Source organism: Phascolarctos cinereus, unplaced genomic scaffold (genome assembly GCF_003287225.1).
Source record: "Phascolarctos cinereus isolate Bilbo 61053 unplaced genomic scaffold, phaCin_HiC Scaffold_2;HRSCAF=192, whole genome shotgun sequence".
Taxonomy (NCBI): Eukaryota; Metazoa; Chordata; class Mammalia; order Diprotodontia; family Phascolarctidae; genus Phascolarctos; species Phascolarctos cinereus.
The window spans coordinates 161,165,144-161,187,835 of NW_027555625.1; the positions used below are offsets into that span (position 1 = coordinate 161,165,144).

The 22,692-nt window shown below is 36.9% G+C and overlaps 1 pseudogene; it reads left to right on the plus strand.

Annotated features, from left to right (window-relative positions):
* Window positions 1–405: 405 nt before the first annotated feature.
* LOC110210347 (small ribosomal subunit protein mS40 pseudogene) overlaps window positions 406–22,692 on the plus strand; it is a 142,161-nt pseudogene continuing 119,874 nt past the window's right edge.

Genomic DNA, 22,692 nt, shown 5'->3' on the forward strand with positions numbered 1-22,692 from the left:
CAAAACTAGTAGAGATTAAGAAGAGGTGGCAAGAATATACAGAAAAAACTATACAAGAAACATATTAACATGGCTGATAACCACAGTAGTGTGGTTCCTCATTTAGAGCCATACATCCTGGAGAAAGAAGTCAAGTCGGCCTTAGGAAGCATTGCTAACAATATGGACATTGGAGATGATAGGATTCCAGCTGAGCTATTTAAAATCCTAAAAGATGATGCTACTCGATACTAAAGAAGTCCGAAGAATGTTCAAATTACTGAACAAGTGCATTCATTTCACATGCCAGCAACTTTATGCCTAAGATTCTGCAAGCTAATCTTCAGCAAAAAATGGACCAAGAATTACCAGAAGAGCAGGCTGGCTTTTTGAAGAGGCAAAGGAACTGGAAATATTTGCTGGATTATGGAGCAAGCAATGGAGTTCCAGGAGAACATCTACTTCTATTTCATTCAGTACACTAAAACCTTTGACTCTGTGGATCACAACAAAATGTGGCAAATCCTTAAAGAGTATCAGATCAACTTACTTGTCTCCCGAGTCATGAAGAAACAGTCAGATTTGAACATGGAACTGATTGGTTTAAGATTGGAAAAGAAGTTTGGCAAGGCTGTATATTGCCACCTTATTTATTTAACTTATATGCAAAGTACCTCATATGAAATGCCAGGTTACATGAATCAAAAACTAGAATTAAGGTTGCTGGGAGAAATACCAACAATCCCAGATATGCCAACAATACTGCTCTGATGGCAAAAGTAAAGAAGAATTAAGAAGCCTCTTGAGGATAAAAGAGGAGAATGCAAAAGCTGGCTTGAAGCTTAACATAAAAAAAAACACACCAAGATCATGGTAACTGGTCACATCCCTTCCTGGCAATTAGAGGGGAGAAGAAATGGACACAATTTCAGATTTCATATTCTTGGGCTCAAAGATCACTGTAGATGGTTACTGCAGCCATGAAATTAAAAGATGTTCCTTCCTCGGGAGGAAAGCTATAGCAAATCTGGATAGCACACCAAAAAGTAGAAACATCACCTTACCAATAAAGGTCCACATAGTCAAAGCTATGGTTTTTCCAGTAATAATGTATGGCTGTGAAAGCTGGACTATAAGGAAATAGTATGGCTGTGAGAGTTGGACTATAAGGAAATCTGAACACTGTAGAAGCAACACTTTTGAATTGTGGTGCTGGAGAAGACTTTTGAGAGTTTCTTGGACAACAAAGAGATCAAATCAGTCAATACTTAAAGAAATTAATTCAGACTATTCAGTGGAAAGGGAAATACTGAAGCTGAAGCTTAAATACTTTGGCCACATAATGAGAAGATGGGACTCATTGGAAAAGACCCTGATGTTGGGAAAGATTGAAGGCAAAAAGAGAAGGGAATAGCCAAGGATGAGATGGATATAGTGTCATGGAAGCTAAGAACATGAGCTTGAACAGATTTCAGAAGGTAGTGGAAGATAGAAAGGTCTGGCATCCTATGGTCCATGAAGTCACAAAGAGTTTGATACGACTGAAGGACTAAACAACAACATATATAAAAACATATATAAAATCTTTTAAAAAACCCAACTTACCTATAAGATAAGAAAAGTTTGACTTAATAGTAGTTAGTCTGAAAGAAAAGGGGGGTGGTTTAGTGATGGCAATATGAATCAACTGTGTGAAATGATGACCTAACGTTATCTTAGGTTACATTTAGAGAGACTCTGCAATCAGAACAAGGGAGATGATAGTTCTGCCATCCTGGGTACCCTGATTAGATCCCAGCTAGAGAATTTTCTTCAGCTTTAGGTACATATTTTAGAGAAAAAAAATTATATAGGTAAGCTAGAGAGTTCAGAGAAAGATGAACAGGATGCTTGAGGGTCTTAAGGCTGTGTCATGAAAGGATGAGTCAAAGTTATCAGAGATATCTAGCTTGGAGAAGAGAAGTCTGTGTAGAGGCCAGGAGAGATGGGAAGGAAGGGAGGAATGTAATTTGTTGTAGAGTTCAGTCATATCCAACTCTTCATGATCCCTTGGACCATATCCATGCCAGTCCCTTCTATCCACTATAACAGCACCTATTACTAAAGCCCTTTAAGGCTTACAAAACACTGTCATTACAACTGTTCAAGGAAGACAGTAAAACTATTATTATTTAAATTTTATTTTTTAAATTTTGAACTAAAACCAAAAAAAGATCATTTCCATTTTTGTACAAAAAGTAGAACTAAAAAGATAGTATATATGAAACCAGGAATCTATTCCATACCACTTTTTTAAGTAATAAATTCTGCCTATTATTTTCAAAAGTATCCTGATTATCTGTGCTTACTTCTGAACTACTTTCTGTACTCTTCTGTGCACTTTTAAAAATCTTTCAGTGGCTCTTCTCTTTTTTTCCTTTTTGCTTTTAGCATCATTATCATTACCTCCCCTCATTAAAAAAGGAAAAAAACCCCTTAAAAATAGTTTAGCCAAGAAAAATAAATCATACAGTCATCATGTATGCCTCCTTCCACATCTTAGGTTATCCCCTTTCTGCGAAGATGGGTGACATGCTTTATCATAGGACCTCTGGGATATTGTTGGCCATCACTTTGATCAGAGTTTGTAAGTCTTCCAAAGTTGTTTTTCTTTACAATGTTGTCATTGTATAAATTGTTCTCCTGGTTCTGTTAACCTTACTTTCATTAATTTCTATTTTCCAGGATTCTCTGAAATCATCTAGTTAGTAATTTTTTATAATGGAATAATATTCCATGACGTTCATATGTAACAACTGGCAAGGAGTTGACTGGCCATAAACCCCCCTAGAATTTATAGTTCTTCCCATTTTGAGTAGAAAGGAAAATTACTCATGATCAGTCCTTGGGACACGGTGAGGGAGGAAGTTTTTGTTTTGGGCCTTTCTTTTCCTATGTAAGGTGATAGTGATAGTTGAAGGACTCTGAAAGAAAACAAGGAGAGAAGAAGGAAGAAAGGAGGTAGTCCAATGACAGCAGCGGGACCAGGGTAGTATCATAACTACAGTTCCCTTCTTTAAGATTATAAGAGATGACCTCTCTCTAAATGGATAAGTGACTGTATGTGTTTTGACTTGGATGCTTGCCCCAGTAGCAGGAGCACAGAGAGGAAACAAGCTCTGAAAATAGAACAATGGGCAGGTCCTTCCCAGTCTGAGCTGGATTTAATATTATTTCTCATAAAGAGCTGTAGTCAACCCCCTTCTTATATTGCCAAGTGTCCTTTTGTTTATAACATGAGTCCTCAAGGAAGCCACATAGGAAAAAAAAAGTGTCTTTCCTAGCACAGGGATGGGATGTCCACCCGGAGTCCATTGTTAGAATTCTGCAGTTTGATTAGGGTGATAAGCATGAGTCATTTAACAACCAGTCTTCTAAGAACAGAATTACTATGAATTTGGACCTTAAAATCTGTCTCAGTTGCAAGTCATGTTATACATATGCCACAATTAATTCGGCCATTCCACTTTTGAGGGGTACCCCTTAGTTTCTAGTTCTTTGATTTTCTTTTTGCCTTTTAATTCCTCATTTGGAATTCAGAAGTTTGTTTGCCTTTGACTATTTCCTCCCCAGTATTATCTTCCCTCTTAACCATGCCTCCCTAACCCCCACTGTTTCCCTATTGAGCCTGACACATTTCCTTGCCAAATTTTATGTGTTTGTGTAACTGTTCATGTACATTCAGTGCTACTTTGTCCATACTAAATGAAAGTGCGGGTTCATCTGGTGGCTGTTCCCCTCACTCCTTACTCTAGAGTTTATAAAACTCTTCTCATACTCCCCAATTATGACTTCCACCTCCTTCTTCCTCCTTTTTACACTGCTATATTTCTTCTACTTTTCCTTTACCTTCCTCTTTCAAAACCCTCAGAACAGAACCAATATGTTCTATTTTTCTTATTTAACTCCCTTCTTATCCTTCAAAGATCATTAAGGTTCTAAAGGAACACTTGTTTCTTCACACCTACCCAGTAGAATATTAGCCCATCATCATATTGCAGCCCTTTTCGACTGTGCAAATAAATTTACCTTTCTACATTTCATTTGAATCTTAAATTTATGTTTCAAAATTCCTACTCAGTTCCAGTCTTTCATTAGGAATTCTTTCAAGGCTCTCATTCTATTAACAATCTGTTTTCTGCTAAAAGCAGCTATGCTGAACAGCAGAGAGAGTTTAGGACCTGGAGTCAGAAGGAGTCAAGTTCAATGCTCTCCCCAGACACTTACTAGCTATATGACCCTGGCCAGTTCTTTTAACTTCTCTGCGACTTAGTTTCCTTATCTATAAAATAGAGATAATGATTAATAATAGCATCCACCTCAAGAGTTGTGATTTAGATCAAGTGAATTAATGCATAAAATGCTTTGTAAACTTAAAGTACTACATAAATGCTATCATCATTATCATCTTCATCAATCATCATCATCATCATTCCTCTGTAGGATTATATTCAGTTTTCCAGGGTCAGTAATTCATAGTGGTAAGCCTATATGTGTATATATATATATATATATATATGTATACATATACATTTTTCCTTTTAGAATACTGTTTTCCAAGATATCCTCTTATTTCCAGTAGAAGTTACCAGGTCTTCTGGATCCTTGTAGTTCCTTGGGATTTACTTAAATTCTTTCTTTTTGCTCATAGTATATTTCTTTTTTCTTTGAGAAACTCTGGATTTTGTCAATGACATTCCTGAGGATTTTCCTTTTGGAGGTATTTTTTTGGAGGTGATTGGTGGATTCTTTCTAATTTCATTTTGCTTTCTGGTTCTAATAGATGTGGGCAACAGAATACTGGACCTAAATTCAGAAAGACTTGATTTCAAATTCTATTTCAGATATCTATCAGCTGTGTGACCTTGGACAGTAATTTAAACTCTGCCTCATTTTCTTCATCTGTCTACCTCAGAGAGTTGTTGTGAGTATAAAATAAGATAATATTTGAAAAGTGCTTTTCACATCTTATGTGCTATATAAATTCTATGTATTATTTATTATTAATTGAAATATAGTGTCCAGGCTTTTTTTGGTCATTATTTTTAGGGAGTCTGATAATTCTTTGATTATATCTCCTTGACCTATTTTTCTGGTTATGTTGTTTCTGATAGAAGTTCGTGTGTGTGTATGTGTGTGTGTGTGTGTGTGTGTGTGTGTAATGTGTGTATTTTACTTTTTAAAAAATATTTCTTGCTCTCTTATGGTATCATGATTTGTTTTATCCATTCTAATTTTTCAGGAAGCCTGCTATTGCCATGTTCTTTTATCCCTAGTGCTTAGAACAGTATCTGGTATGTATTAAGTAGTTAATAAAAACTTGTTGACTTGACACCTCTGAATCTTGACAATTTTATGGCTCTCTGTGCTCATCTTTCTGGCCATTGTTTCTGAACTTAATTTTTTTCCAGGGTCAGGCTCGGCTCTATTTCCTGCTGTAGTTTTAAATGGGTTGGTTGGCCCTGCTTGGTTTTATACTGGGTTATTTCCTGAGCTTTCCTATACTTCCTGGAATTAGGCTCCCCTACATCTTTGAGATTCACCACACTGGATCTTCAGGGCCCTCTAGGGCATTTCAAGATAAAGTGGCAAGGACCTGGCCCTGGAATGTTCTGATCTGAGTGATGCTGTGCCTGATATTGATCTTTGATGCTTCCCATCCTCGCCATTTCATGTCCCTGCCAAGGTACTCACTATGGACTTCTGACTGTTCTTGAACTTTCTTAGGGGATCTCTCTACTCTTGATGTTTACAGATTGTCTTGTGGCTAGCCACATCTCTAGGTAGGCTGGGAAGCTGCTTTCCAGCTTGCCACCATAGACTGGCTTTTTTGGCAGGCCCATTTCCTATTGCCCATGAGCTTATGGATGAATTTTTGTATCATTTTGGGGCCAAATAAGTCACTTACTATAGCTTCTCATTGGATTTCTTGATCATCATCCAGCCTGGTTTGATTTTTTAAAAATTAGATGTTGGACCTCCATTCAGACAATTATTTAAAGTGGAAGTCTCTATTATCTACGTTATACAGATAGGAAAACTAAGTCTTAGGTGAATTCACCCATCCAGATAGCTAGAAAGGTATCAGAGTGGGCACTGTATTGAAGTGTTCTCAGTCCAAGTCAATATGTCTTTCTACTACGTATATGAGCTAAGAATTAGATTTGTTCTCTTTGGTCCCATAGGGCAGACCTAGAATCATTGGATCAATGATTAGAAGCTAGCAGAAGACAGATTCTGTCTTACAATAAGGAAAACATCCTAGAAAAAGGGAACAGTTCTTCCCAGGGGGTAGTGTGGTCTCTGTCCTTCAAGGTATTTAAATGGAGGATGAATAACCACTTGTCAGAGGTGTCTAGCCAAGGTTCAGGATTTGGATACTTTAGAAGGAGTTGAACTGGATGATGATCTGAGGTCCCTTCTAATGTTAGGATTCCATGATTTGATGCATCTGAAACTTGTTGAACTTAATTGATAATGATGCCTAAGTATTATATAGCACTTTGTCCTTTTTAATATTTCCAATACATTATTTAAATTTGATTCTCATAACAGTGCTGTGAAGGATATGAGAGGTAGATACTGTCAGTTTTCCAGATTAGGAAATTGAGAGGGATATTTAAAAAAATCTAATCAAAATGAAGTTTTAAATTCTTGCCTTGTAAAGGCTGAATGAAGAAGGCTGGATGAAATCCACCCTCTAAGTAGACATAGAAATATAACCTTTAGCATTTTGATGCTGTTTTAACTCTGTAGTTTTGGCTTATTTATTTGCCACACCTTTTTTTCTGAATCATTAAAAATGGGTCCTTCAGGTATCACTTTCAAATGTCGAACCCAGTGAAGAAGCTTCATTAGTAAAATGATGATGAGGTCACCTATAGAGGTCATAGTGCTGCTCTTGGAACAAATGGTCACTAAAAATATTTTCTTTCTCCAGGGGAAGGAAAGGGAGGTGGCCACTAAAGTAGTATGAGCTTCTTCTAAAACAGAACAAAACACAGCTATCCTTGTAAGAAAATAAAAACCTTTTAAAAGAGAATCAACATTGGGAACAAACAAACCCCAGCATATGGGTGGTTGATATCATTCAGAAATTAGTGTTTGTACTTAAAAATACTTCTTATCCTACATGGTTCATTTTTATCTTTTAAATGCTATTTTTTCAAAGTGTTTATTTCCCAGATATTCTCCCATTAGATGAATTTATTTAAGTAGTGGACAGTGAAAAAAACCCCAAAACCCATGCATAGAGGCTGTCGTTTATCTGTTCCTACTTCTTTTGCTTTTTTGCCATTCATGATTTTGTCCCATTGGCTCACCCAAAGCAGCTTGCCCAGGTCCAATTCACTATAGAAAACAATGGTGATGGACAATGCTAGAGGAATAGCCAACAAAACTCTACTGACATTTCACATTCCATTGCATATAAGGATGATTGTGACTTAATGTATGGAGTGCTAAATTCCAACCACACTTTTGACAGAAGTTTCATAAATGTGTGGTGGGCTTAGACTTTCCAGCATTCATCCACCTGCTACTTCTCCAGCAATCTCAGCCCCAGATTGTAACTCACATAACGACTCCAATCCTTGGCTTCTGTGGTCCTTGTGGAGGCTATGTGGAAATGTACTACAAGTAGTAAACTTGAAGTCTTCAGAGAATTGAATTTGATAATAACTTTGATACTTACTACATGACCTTGGGCAAGTCATTTAAACATGCTGAGCCTCAGCTTCTATAAAATGAAGATGACAATATCTTTAATACATTCCTTACTGAGTTTTTGTGAAGAAAGTGCTTTATAAACTTTAAGATGCTAAATAAATATATTACTTCTATTATTTTTGTCATTCCTAACTCTATGCTATTGTTGTTCAGTTAATTCAGTTATATTTGACTCTTCATGATCCCAGGGACCATACTGTCCATAAGGTTTTCTTAGCAAAGATACTGAAATGCTTTGCCATTTATTTCTCCAGTGGATTAAGATAAACAGAAGTTAAGTGACTTGCCCAGGGTCACACAGCTAATAAGTTTCTGAGGCTGGATTTGAACTCAGGTCTTTCTGACTCCAGGCTCAGTGCCCCATCCACCGCACCATCTAGTTGCCCCAGCTCTATACTACAGCTGTTTCTTTTTGCTTGATACATTCATTCATTGGGCTGATAGAATGTAAACTCTTTGAGAAAAGAGACTTTTACTTTTTGGCTTTGTATCAACAGCTCCCAACACAGTGCTTGTCATATAGCATATGCTAATAAATGTTTAGGTGTTGATTGATTCATTCATTCATCCAACACATACTTACTTAGCACCAACTTGTGGTGCTGAGAATATAAAAATCCCTATGGCAATAGACATTTTACTCAAGGACCTTGTATTTTAATAGGAGGGAAAGACTAAATCAATGGATCTGTTATCACATCAGTGTTGCACTCCTTCCAGTGATGAAGGTTGTAATCCATCTTGTTCATATCCAGGCAGTAAGGTGGCAGGAAAATAGAACACTGAAGTTAGAGTCCCACAGGCCCAAATTTAAATATTGCCTCCAATACTTACTAGCTTGTGGCCCTAGGAATCTTGGCTTCTCTTGGCCTCATTTTCCTCATCTGTACAATGGGGATAATAACAGCACCTATATGACAGGATTGTTGTAAAGATAAAGTTATATGTGTGTGCGTGCGTGTGTGTACTCATATCCATACACATTATATACATACATACACACATACACATAAGGTGTTTTTTCAATCCTTAAAGCGCTATATGAACTATTTTATGTTGTCCTACAAATCCTCTGGGAGGCAGAGGCAGGTAGAATAGGTAAAAAGTTCAGTCAATACGTGGGGACCTTCTTCTAGGTCTTTTAACATCCAGCATTCCATGGGGATGATGGTAGACTGTCCATCTGTTTAACTTAACTCTTCCTACATGACTGGTCCTTTCTTTCTCTATCATGCATTTCCTGAATGATCTATCTTATGATCTTGGCCACATTTGAGATATCACTAGTAATATGCTATGACCTACTTATGCTCATTATACACGCATTCACTGCCCTTTTTCTTGCCCAATTTCATTTTCATTGCAGTTTTTCTTTTGGTGGTGTTCTATGATTTGTAGTCATAGAAATTGTTGAGGGGAGCATGGTACAATGAAGAGCTGCCTTTGGCATTCCCAAAGCCTAGGTTCAAGTACTGTCTCTGACATCTACTGGGTGTGTGACCATACATAAGTTTCTTTTCCCCCTCAATGTACCAGGCAGTGCTCTAGGATTATAAATTGCAGAAAATGTTCCTGTTTAAAATTATTTCTACTTCACAAAGTAGCTTTGGGTTCATTGAAAGTGCTATGCAACATTCCAAATACAATTCACAATCTTTTCCTGCTTCTTCCTCCTGGACCAGCTTACTTACAATATCTACTAAAGAGATACATACAATGGGCCAGCTCAATGCACTATCCATTCAACTGCTTATTATAGTCTCCACAATAAGAGACCCTCCTTACACACACACACACACACACACACACACACACACACACACACACACACGCACACACCCCTTCCTCAGTTTTTTCTTCTGTGAATTGTTGTGCTGAACTCTTTAGAATGGATGTAAGCTCACTTAGGAGATAACTTCTTGGAAAGTGTGGCACTGTAGATAGAGAGCCAGTAACCAAATCAGCCAACTTAAGTTCATGACCTGCTTCTATCACATATTTGCTGTGTGAGTTAGGCAAGTCCCTTTACCCCTAGGTAGCTCTCTCTAAGTTATGGAACAGGTGCCAGTCTGCATTGGTAGAAGGTGTTTCCTTACTGTGTGTTTCTTGTACAAATAAAATCACAAGTCTAGTCCCCATAATTCTATGGCTTAGATACATTATGTAACCAGTATAATGTCATCCATAAGCAAGATCATCTGGAAGATGTAACTATGTGAAAGGAACTTTGCTTCCATTTGCATTCTGTACTGGACATCTTTGATGACAATGGCAAGCATTATTTTTATTCCCCTTGACAATGATAATAAGAGGATCATAGGAATTACTTATTTTGTTGCAGCTAAAAATTAATACTGTTATCTTTAAAAAAAACTTTTTGAGAGGAGGAGCCAAGATGGCAGAGTAAAGGCAGGGACTCACTTGAGCTCTCCCTCAAGCCCCTCCAAATACCTTTAAATAATGACTTTAAACAAATTTCAGAGTGACAGAACCCACAAAAAGACTGAGTGAAACAATTTCCCAGCCCAAGACAACTTAGAAGGTCAGCTGGTAAGGTCTGTTGCAACTGAGTAAGAGTGAAACACAGTTCAGCACAGGTCATACCAGCACAGTCCAGACCACACCAGGAGCAGGCCTTGGGAGCCAATGAATCAGCAATGGCAAGGCTGTTTCTAGAGCTCTCAGCCTACAGACAGTAAGGGGGTCAAACAACTAGCTAAAAAGATCACAGAGGTCTCTTTGCTAACACTGGAGGCAGATCTCTGTTGCTTTGCCCATACTCAGATCTGGGTCACAGTCCTACGTGGCAGTCCCAGGGCAAGGAAAAGCACTAGCACACCACACCTTGTGGCTCCAGTGGATCATAGAGATCTTCCTCACAGTTCCAGGGCAGAAAAGAATGCTTGTGGTCTTTCACAGACCAGAACATTGTTCAGGAGAGTAGTAAGCACTTCTTAGATCATACCACTTTGGAAGAACTGAAAACCTACAAGTCCATAGAAGTATCTCTAAAAATAGCTGCAGAAAACCCCCAAAGCTTGGGACAGTACACCCTTCAACCCGGAGGAAGAGCTCTACTTTAATAAAGACTTAAAAGTCAAGTAATAGTCTGGGGAAATAAGCAAACAACAGAAAAATTCTAACCATAGAAAGTTATTGTGGATCTGTAGATCAAAACACACTCAGGCAAAGATAACAAAGTCAAAGCTCCTATATCCAAAGCCTCTAAGAAAAATATGAATTTGTCTTAGGCCATGGAAAAACTCAAAAAGGATTTTGGAAATCAAGTAAGAGAGGTAGAGGAAAAAATGGGAAGAGGAATGAGAGTGATGCAAGATAATCATGAAAAATGAGTGAACAGCTTAGTAAAGGAGACAGAAAAAATACTGAAGAAAATAACACCTTAAAAAACAGAGTAGGCCAAATGGTAAAAAGGTACAAAAAGCCAGTGAGGAGAAGAATGCCTTAAAGAGCAGAATTGATTAAATGGAAAAAGAGGCACAAAAATTACTGAAGAAAAAAAAACTCCTTAAAAAGTAGAATTGGACAAATAGAAGAAGTACAAAAGCTCTCTGAAGAAAATAATTCCTTAAAAATTAGAATGGAGAAAATGAAAGCTAATGAATTTATGAGATATCAAGAACAATAAAACAAAACCAAAAGAATGAAAAAAAATAGAAGACAATGTGAAATATCTCATTGGAAAAACAGATGACCTGGAAAATAGATCCAGGAGAGATAATTTTAAAATTATTTGGCTTCCTGGAAGCCATGCTTTAAAAAAAGAGCCTAGACATCATCTTTCAAGAAATTATCAAGGAAAACCACCCCAATATTTGTAAAATAGAAATTGAAGGAATCCACTGATCACCTTCAGAAAGAGGTCACAAAGTGAAAACTCCAAGGAATATTATAGCCAAATTCCAGAGTTCTCAAGTCAAGGAGAAAATATTGCAAGCAGCAGAAAGAAACAATTCAAATATCATGGAGCCACAGTCAGGATAACACGAGATTTAATAGCTTCTACATGAAAGGGTTAGAGGACTTGGAATATGATATTTTGGAGGGCAAAGGATCTAGGATTACAACCAAGAATCACCTACCCAGCAAAACTGAGTATAATTCTATAGGGGAAATATTGATATTCAGTGAAATAGAGGACTTTCAAGCATTGTTGATGAAAAGACCAGAGCTGAATAGAAAATTTGGCTTTCAAATACAAGACTCAAGAGAAGCATAAAAAGGTTAATGGGAAAGGGAAATCATAAGGGACTTAAATAGGTTAAACTGTTTATGTTCCTACATGGGAAGATGATACTTGAAACTCATAAGAACTTTCTCATTATTAGGCCAGATAGGAGTATATATAGATAGAGGTCTTAGGTGTGAGTTGAATATGAAGGGATGATATCTAAAAAAATAAAATTAAGGGGTGAGAGAGGAATGTATTGGGAGAAAGGGAAAGGAAGAGGTAGAATGAGATAAATTATGTCACATATAAGAGGCAAGAAAAAAGCTTTTAGAGTACAGGGGAAGAGGGGGGAGGTGAAGGGGAGTGAGTGAACCTATCTGACCCTACAGGAAAGAAGAAGGAAAAGGGGATAAGAGAAGGTGGGGTATGTGATTTGGGGAGGAGGTGGTCAGAAGCAAAACACTTTTGAGGAGGGAAAGAGTGAAAGAAGAGAGAGGATACAATGAAGGTGGGAGTGGATAGGATGGAGGGAATTACAGTTAGCAATAGTATCTGTGAAAAAAAAAATTAGAAGCAGTCTTCTCTGATAAAGACCTGATTTCTGAAACTTGTAGAGACTTAAGTCAAATTTATAAAAATAAGCCATTCCCCAATTGATAAATGGCCAAAAGTTATGAAGTTTTCAGATGAAGTAATCAAAACCATTTATAGTCTTATGAAAAAATGCTCTGACTCACTATTGACTGGAGAAATTAAGACAATTCTGAGGTACTACCTCATACCTAGTAGATTGGCAACAGGACAGAAAAGGAAAATGACAGATGGTGGAGAGCATGTGGGAAAAACGAGACATTAATGCATTGTTGGTAGAGCTGTGAACTGATTCAACCATTCTGTAGCGTAATTTGGAACAATACCCAAAGGGCTATAAAACCATGCATACCATTTGATCTAGCAACACCACTAGGTTGGTATCCTAAAAGAGATAAAAAACAAAAAAGAAAAGGACCAGCTTTTTTTTTCTGGGGGTATACTAGTCAATTGGGGAATGGTTGACCAAGTTGTGGTACGTGATTGTGATGGAATACTGTTATGCTATAAGAAATGATGAACAGGATGCTCTTGGAAAAACCTGGAAAGACTTACATGGGCTGATACAAAGTGAAACATGCTGTCTATAAAGTAATAGTAATATTGTAAGATGATCAGCTGTGAATGACTTAGCTATTCCCAGCAATACAATTATCCAAAACAACTCTGAAAAACTTACAATGAAAAATGCTGTCTATCCTGAGGGAGAACTGATGGTGTCTGAATACAGATTGAAGCATACTTCTTTTACTTTCTTTTTCCTGAGGTTTTTTTTTTTTTGGTCTGTTTTCTTTTACAACATAACTATTATGGAAATGTTTTGTATGATTACACATGTGTAATCTATATCAAAATTGCTTGCCTTCTTAATGAGGGGTTAGTGTGGAGGGAGGGAGGGAGAATTTGGAACTCAAAGTTTTAAGAACAAATGTTAAAAATTGTTTTTGCATGTAACTGGGAAAAATAAAATATTAAGTTAAATTTTTTTAAATTTTATTTTCAGTTTGAAATTCTTTCCCTCCCACCATTCCTCCCCCACACATTGAGAAGGCAAGAAATATGATATCCAGTATATAATACTGTATTATCTTGACATATACATGGAAGATATTCTGTTGGCAGAGGACCTTTAAAAGCTGCATTTTGCTCTATTTAATCAATGGATTTTTAAAATTAGTCAACAAATTATAATCATGGTAACATCTAACATGTTTATAACCTTTTAGTCAATTGTATGCTGAAAAGGTATTATGTGCTATATTGAATGTTGTTTGTGAAAGCCTACCTGTTCCCTTCTCATATTTTCACTTAGGATACCCCCCTTACATATATAAATAATTTTCACAAAGATTTTATTAAGATGAGAAAATAAGCATTCAGATCAGTAGATATTGGTTTTTAGGGGGCTAGTAATATCATCTGTTTTTTTGTTTAATTATTTGATATCTGCCACTCATTCAGATATCTTGAGAATTCATCTCTCAAAACGGTGTTGCCTCCAACATAAATTTCTTCTTCTATGTATACTTTAGGTTGGGTCAGATACTTTTCTTGTACTTTTCTTCTCTGACACCATTTCCCCTCATTTAGCACATGTGTTAAGGAGATGTTGGAGTCTAAACGTATTGGTACTAGAGTGATTAGAAGAAAATGGTTTTTATAGAATTGTTAACAAATCTGTTCTATTTTCCATCTGTTTGTATTCTTCTGGTTTAATTTTACATGCTATTGGGCTTACTCAGGTCATGCTGGTCATGAAGTATAGTAAAATGGGTGTATTTCCAGACTTGGAATCAAGAAAAACAGGTATCTTGCCTCTGTCATTTATTAGCTATGTGGCCTTGGGCAAGTCACTTAACCTCTCTGAGGCTTAGTTTCTTCACCTATGAAAAGTGGTTAAAAAGTCTCTAGTGTCTACCTTATAAAAGTGTTGTTATAAGACTCAAATGCAAAAATGTATGTAAAATGCTATACACATATTAGCTATTGTTATTTATTGGAACTCACATAAAAATTTCTGCAACTTTTTCTTTCCATTGCTTTTCACAGTCTAACAATAAGATATTACTCTTCTTAAGTTTTTTTAAAAAAATTATTTATTTTTTGTTTTCAACATTCACTTTTATAAGATTTTGAGTTCTAAGTTTTCTCCCCCCATGACAGCATTCAATCTGACATAGACTATACATGTATTGTCACATTAAACATATTTATACATTAGTCATATTATAAAGGAGAATTAAAACCAAAGAGAAAAATCATGAGAAAGAAAAGAAAGGGAAGATAGCATGCTTCTATCTGCATTCATATTCCATAGTTCTTTGTCTGGATGCGGTTAACATTTTCCATCAAGAGTTTTTTGGAATTGTCTTAGATCCTTATATTGCTGAGAAGAGCTAAGTCTATTAAAATTGGTCATTGCATAATGTTGCTCTTACTTATGATGTTCTCCTGGTTCTGCTTACTTCACTTGGCATCAGTTCATGTAAGTCTTTCCAGGTCTTTCTGAAGTCTGCCTCATCATTTTTTATAGCACAATAGTATTCCATTACATTCACATACCACAACTTGTTCAGCCATTCCCCAACTGATGGGCATCCCCTCAATTTCCAATTCTTTGCCACCACAGAAAGAGCTGCTATAAATATTTTTGTACATGTGGGTCCTTTTCCCATCTTTATAATCTCTTTGGGATACAGACCTAGAAGTGCTGTTTGCTGGGTCAAAGGCTTTTATAAATGAGATACTGCTCTTGATCTTTCACCACTTGTCTCCATGAGCTTTAAAAATAATTTCCTTTTAATTTTAAGCATAACAATCATGAATAAACACAAATATTCCAATAGACAAAGAACAACAAAAGGATAACATGAAATTATGAGCTTTTGTTATAAAATTTATTTTCTAAATTATATATTGTTTAACAAGGTACTTACAATCCTTCTATAATAGAAGCCTTTCCTCACAAAAAACAAGTACACATAGTAAATCAAAACAAATCAACATGCTAGCCATAGCTCAAATGAGTATCTCATTCAGTATCTCTAGTCCAGGGGTAGGGAACCTGTGGCCTCGAGGTCACATCTGGCCCTCTAGTTCCCCAAGTATGGCCCTTTGATTGGATTCGAACTTCACAGAACAAATCCCCTTAATAAAAAGATTTGTTCTGTAAAACTTGGACTCGATTAAAAGCCTGGACCCAAGGACCTAGAAGGCCACAGTTTCCCCACCCCTGATTACCTTTCTGCCAGGAGGCAGAAGTTACTCCATAAACTTTTCCAAGTGAGCCAAACATTTCAAAATTGGTGTATCCATTGGAAGTCAAGTCTCTTTATTTGTCAACTGATAGAGTACTTACTAGAAGAGTTTTTTAGGCTCTTTGGCTTCTCATTGTTCTGATTGCTTTACATTTGTTGCTAGTAATAGTCCCCTCTTATTTCCTTGTTTTTCCCCCCAATTTTTCCCAGAATAGACTTGATTAAATAGGTCACATGGGAACAGTTTTAATTGCCTGCTGTACCTTCTCATCTTTGTTGTTATTCCATCTTTCAGTCATGTCTGACTCTTCATGACCCCATTCTGAATTTTCTTGGCAAAGATACTGGAGTAGTTTGCCATTTCCTTCTCTAGCTTATTTTACAGAAGAGAAAACTGAGGAAAATGGGGTTAAGTGACTTACCTGGGGTCACACAGCTAGTAAGTGGTTGAGGCTATATTCACTGGGCCACTTAGCTGTCCATTCTCTTCTTTGTTTTTCTCATCTTTTTGTCGTTGTTCAGTCATTTCTGTCATGTCCAACTCTTTGTGATCTCATTTGGGGCTTTCTTGGCAAAAATACTGGAATGATTTTGCCATTTCCTTCTCCAGCTCATTTGACAGATGAGGAACTGAGGCCAACAGAGTTAAGTGACTTGCCCAGGGTCACACGAGTAGTTAGTGTCTGAAACCAGATTTGAACTCAGGAAGATGAGTCAGACCCAGCTTTCTATCCAGTGATTCTTTTATATGTCAGTGGCATGTATAACTGTGCCTACATGGCTAATTCAGGAATGTCTTTCCTACCTTGGTAGTCACTCAATTAATGTCTTTTTAATGATATTTCTTGGTGCAGTGTGTGTGTCTCTGTGTGTGTGTCTGTGTGTGTGTGTGTGTGTGTGTGAGAGAGAGAGAGAGAGAGAGAAACAGAGATAGAGACCGTTCAGTGCTTACAGTAGCTCTTTTTTTGAAGAAAAATCCAGCATATATTGCTATGAGGCTTTAATGTAACCTTTCGTTCCATAGGAGGAAAGATTCAAAAATAGCTAAAGAATATGAGACATGCAAAGTAAAGATCTTGGCACAGTTTTGTGTCATAGTTGAAGAAGACAGCCCTTTCATTTGGGATGGAGAAGGTATGAGAAAAATAAAAAGTTTCCTGGATGGGGTAGGACCTGGTTTAGGGCTTCAAAGAAGGGAAAGACTTCAACAGATGGAGATGGGCTGGAAGATAGACCAATCCAGGATTTGGGCAAAGGCTCTCTATACCATTTACCATAAAGCCTTGGTATGGACTGCAGCTTTGGAACATAAACCTCCTTTTGGATTCTGTTTCCAGGCCTGACATTCTTGCTCCCTTTCCAATGATGAATAACTCAGCACTTCCAGTCCCTCTCCAGGACCTGGCTGTGATTAAGCTTTGCCTTTTTGACAAGATAGGACAATGTGAAAACAAGAAGGGGAGGCAGAGAAAGGAATATGTAAATTCCCAACAGAGCTTTATTTATTCATCCACCTTTAAATTTTTTTTTCAATTATCTAGCATTTATTTTCTCTCCTCACCTCCCAAACCCAAAGGGGAAAAATCACTAGTAAGAAATATGCATAGTTAAGCAAAACAAATCTCAGCATTAGCCATGTAAAATATGTATGTTTCATTCTCTATTGTGAGTGTATCACCTTTTTGTTGGGAGACAAGTAATATTCTTCATCAGCCTTCTAGAACCATCATTGGTCATTTTTTTTTTTAATCAGAGTTCTTAAGTCCTTCAAAGTTGTTTTTCTTGACCTTGTTGTTCTTATACAAATATTTCTGGTGGTTCTGCTCATTTCACTTGGAAATCAATTCATACAAGTCTTACCAGGTTGCTCTAAAATCCTTCCTTTTGTTATTTCTTATGATACAATGATATTCCATTACATTCATTTAACATAATTTGTTCAATCTTTTCCTAATTAATACCTCTCCCATTAGTTTCTGGTTCATTGCCACTATAAAGAGAGATGCTATAAGTATTTTTGCACATATTGGTCCTTTTCTTCTTTCTTTGATCTCTTTGGGTTATAGGCCTAATGATGGTATTGTTGGACCAAAGGAAACTTACAGTTTAGTAGCTTTTGTGGCATAGTTCCAAACTGTTCTCTAAAATGGCTGGACTCCAGTTGGCTTTTTTCCAATCAAAAGAAAAACAAATGCATTCACTAGGAGATCTTAGTATTCCCAAGTGTATATAGAAATGTAGAAATAGTGCAGATGAATGTGATGCATGTGTTTATATAACACACATAGGATGTAAAATAAACTACAAGCTCAAAGTCATAAGGAAGATTTGATTTTTATAAATTTGCACAATTATCCTTTTTCATGCTCCATTTCAATTACTTTGTCTTCACTCAAAATATTCAGGAAAGTAGGAGGGAAATTCTTTCAGCCAGATTTGAATTACACAGTTTGGAAAATGTTTTTTTCTCCCCCCAAATTAAAATAATCAGACCTTCTTTATTACCTGTCAGGAAGATGCATGAGATTTTTAAGATTCCACATTTCACATCTAAAAGCATTTGGCAATAATTCCTCGCTTCTAATATTTGAATATTTTTCAGCCAGATCTTCTTCACAGTTTGTGAAGTACAGAAGTGATGATTGGACAAATGACCTTGTTCTGAACCTTCAGATGAAGTGGGTGGGTATTTTCCTTGTAACTATGGCAACCTTTTTTTGGGAAGCCTTCAAAGCAAGACCCTTTCCCTTGAAGGACTGACAAAACCGTTCACAAGGAACATCCACACTGAAAACGTAACAGTCAATCAGGCTGAGCTTCAGGCACACAAGGTACCTGCTTGTACTAACAACATAGGTCTATGAAACTACAAAATAATTGGCTATTGTCTTTGGTTTACAAGAATTCAATTAGTATGTGTGCTATATTTATACCCAGAATTTAGGAGCTGGAAGGTAACTTAGAGAGTCAGAGTGGCACAGTGGAAAATGTTTTCAGTTTGGAGTCAGAAGACCTGGGTTTGAATCCTGTCTCCATCACTATCCACATGGAGAGTCCTAGATAAAGAAACTCTCAAATGAATCTCTTCAAATGCAAAGACATTCAAATAGATCCCACATGAAGCCCTTAAAGTATATGATCTTCTCAATGAATCTATGAAAATGCAAAAGATACAGAAAAACATCCCAGATGAAGCTGCCAAAATAGAATAGCCCCTATGTACTGTTCTTCTAAGTTGTACTGACATTGTAAGTTTGGGTCCCCAGAGAGTGGCAAAGCCCATTCTTTTAATGCCACTATTCTATTGGTATTGCTATTTGGCAGGGGGAAGGAAGGAATGAAGGAATTTATTAAATGTTTACTATGTGCTAGGCACTGTGCTAAGCACTAGAGATAAAAAAATTGGTGCCTTCCCTCCCCAAAAACAGACAATCACATTCTAAAGGGGGAAACAACATAAAAAAAGGAGTTGTAAAGTAGGGAACAGGAAATGCACGTAACCAGTGTGGGAGTGTGCTTTTAAAGTTGAAATTGGGTTAGAACAGAGAGAATGAAAGCAGGCTAGTCTGGGCCCCTCCACAAAATGGAAGGGACATCATACAGAAGGCAATGGAGAGGCATATAATGGTGTAAGTGGGCTATGATATTTGACCACTGTGGGCTATAAAGAAGAGGAGAAAAGATGTCATTAAGTAATTTTATAATATTAAAAGGAGATGGATGTGACAAGGGTAAGGGATGAAAGGTGGATAGCCAGGGTGTTCCACTGCTATGCATATAATGTCAGTGGAAAGTAAGAATGGCCTGCAAGACATTGGATGGACCCCTTATGTCAAATTTATAGAAAGACATGGATAAGAGTTACACAGAGATGATGAGGGCATGGATCTCGTTTTGTTTTTGTTGTTCAGTCATTTCAGTCCTGTCCTCATTTGGGGTTTTCTTGACAAAGACACTGGAGTGGTTTGCCATTTCCTTCTCCAACTCATTTTATAGATGAGGGACTGAGGCAAACAGCACTAAGTCATTTGCCCAGAGTCACACAGCTAAGTGTCTGAGGTCAGATTTGTACTCAGGAAGATGAGTCTTCTTGACTTCAGACCTAGCACTCTATCCACTGTGCCACCTAACTGTCCGTAGATTCATTGAGTATTTTCAATTTCAATGGTATTACCAAGAGGCTCAAAGATCTTTAGCAGTGCCTCATGAGTTTTTCTAAGAGTTTTCCCATCTATGTCTCTTGCTTTTACTTAGCTTCAGAAATGATTATAGTAAATAAGAACCTAAGAGGTTTCTTTTTTTTTTCCTAAGTACAAAAAGGAGGAGTAGTCATCTTTGTAGCTGTCTAAGGAAACCAGCCACTTCCCTCACTTGATCACATACCGTCCTAGAGTCCATGAAAGAAACTTTCGTTCTCTTGTTAATTTAAATGAATTTTTAATGAACAGAACTTTACTCTTTTTTCCTTCTATTCTCTACTCCATTGGGAAAAAAAGAAAAATAAAGACCTTGTAACAAACAATAGTTAATCAACACAAATTCTCTCATTGGTCACGTCTGTGGTATGCCTCATTGTGTACCATAATTCCATCCCTCTATGAATATTAGTGCAAAAAATTAGCATAAAATATTCACAAAGAGGCTAAAACAACATATCACAAAGATTACACACTATGACTAGGTTAGATTTATGTGAGGGATTCAAGATTGGTTTAATATTGGGAAAACTTAAGCTTAATTACTGATATTAGTAGCAAAAAAACCAAAGATCAATAGATGCAGAAAAAGCTTTTTGAAAACATACAACACCCATTTTGTTAAGATACCAGGAAATATAGCAACAAATGGACCTTTCCTTAAAATGATGAATAATATTTGTCTAAAACCAAGAGCTAGCATTATATGTAATAGCTGTAAGCTAGAAGCCTTTTCAATAAAATCATGAGCAAAAGAATCATGTCCATTGTCACCCCTTCTATTGGCTAGAAATGCTGCCTATAGAAATAAGAACAAAAATGATCACTTTTTGGTAGTTGATGTGATTCTTTATTTAAAGAACCTTAGAGAGTCAATTAAAATTAATTAAAACTAACTTGCAAGAAGTTAAGTTTCTTGGCTCTGTCCTACTAGAAGTAGTTATAGGTTGTGGTGGCACACTCCTCTTTAGGAGTAAGAAGCATGCTATGTAAAGTGTGACATGCCCATTACTTCCCCAGAATTTGTCTTAATAGAGTCAACAGGAATATAGCTCAAGTTCATGAGCCAGTTAATCTCCACTGACAATCAGCTTGAAGATCAAGTCAACAAACTTGATTCAGTAGAAAGAACACTCAGCTCCTTGTCAGGAAAATTAAGCCATCTCCATATAATACTGCCTTCAGTCTAACCATCTTCCGCATCCTTACTCCCACCAGAATATTGGACTCTACCCCTGGACACTGGGCTCTGAAATGTGAGCTTTTAACTTATCTTGCACAGAATCATGCCATTACTTCCCATCATGCACATTTTCTCTCCATGCCACCATGCACTTATATCCCTTGTATTCCTTTCTCTCTTTCTTATTTCCATCCTTCCCCATTAGAACGTAAATTACAGAGGGCAGGTACTGTATTGTTTACTTGTGTTTGTATCTTCAGTGCTTAGCACAATTCCTGACACATAGTAAGTGGTTAATAAATGCTCTCTGTCTCTCTATCTTCCTTTATCCCCCTCACTCTCCCTAACTAGTCATGACTTTAAACAAATAACTTAACCTTTATGAGCTTCATTGATTGACAGAGGTTGTTGAATTAAATGATCTTTAAGGTCTCATTCAAATTTGACTATTGTTGATTCTATGAATTAAATTAGTAGGTTGTGTGTTTATGATAATTAGATCTTCAATCTTATAAATCTATTTAAATGATGGTTATCATCTTCTTTAGGGGTTGTTTTATATCAAATGGTGTTTGTTGAGCCTAGAGAAGTAATCAACTGTGCTTTTTAAAATTATTTTTTTTTCAAGATCTACCCCTGGATTTAAACATGTTCATACACACACACACACACCACACACACACACACACGTATATGAGGGTCTCATTCAAATAGACATTGTTCCACTGAGAAATGAAGTCTAGAACTTAAAACCAAAGGGTAAGGCAATAAATTTCATTTTAGAAGCAAGAATTTTACTGCCTGTAGCCAGAACCCAAGGAAATTAAAAGTTACATTCTGAAAAAAGGCTGCCCCATGAGTAAAAACCTAATGGCTCTCTGTTCCTCTTAATTGAGTTTTTTTTTCTTTCTCTCCATTTAACTCCTTCTTCAGCATGGTACAGTAAATAATCTGTTTCCTGCATACCCACCTCCCTTTGAGGACACTGGAGGAAAGCCCTATGCCTGATGAACATTTCCAAACTGTTCAATTGAGTCTTTCTAAAAAATGACTGCATGAAACAGTGGGGCCACACTCCCTACTCCACTCTGTGTCTATGCTTCTTAAAATGTTTTGCACCCTCTTGACAACCTCACCATTTTCTTTGCCACCTGGACCAAAGGCCACATGCTGAAGGTTTTGACCCTTCATCTCTGAAATTTCTACCCTCAGGTCCCATTCTTCTGATTGGCCACTTCTTCATGGAATCTAATATTTCAAGCATCATTTCCCAATGACAGGTCATTCCATTGCCTACTTGCCATGTACTTACTGTTTCCCTCTGCCCCCCAGTTTGGGGACAGTGACTGAATTAACTCTGTCTTTGTTTCTGGAAGAGGTATGCCAATCTACTCAGACATGGCTCTAATAACTAACCCTGAAAGTATTCTGGACCCAAGTGTCCCTTCCTGCACATGACTGTGTGTGTTGTTTCCCCCTATTAGAATGTAAGCTCCTTGAGGTCAACTGTCTTTGGTTTTCAATTTG